Raw genomic sequence first — 214 nt, 5'->3', positions numbered from 1 at the left:
CATGTTCCAGTTTGATATAATAATTTATAACTTATATATAAAAATATAAATTTAAACAATATATACCGCGCTAATGAAGACGGAAGAACAGTTTAGTAGAATTGTCGTACAGAGAATAGTATAGAGAAAAGAGTTAACGATACCCGCATTAGGTTTAGGTATTTAATATTATCAATGCAGGCATATTAGTAAGGTAACAATTATAATTTATAAT

This window comes from Acyrthosiphon pisum, chromosome A3 (genome assembly GCF_005508785.2).
Source record: "Acyrthosiphon pisum isolate AL4f chromosome A3, pea_aphid_22Mar2018_4r6ur, whole genome shotgun sequence".
Lineage (NCBI taxonomy): Eukaryota > Metazoa > Arthropoda > Insecta > Hemiptera > Aphididae > Acyrthosiphon > Acyrthosiphon pisum.
Note: the sequence above shows the minus strand (reverse complement) of the source record.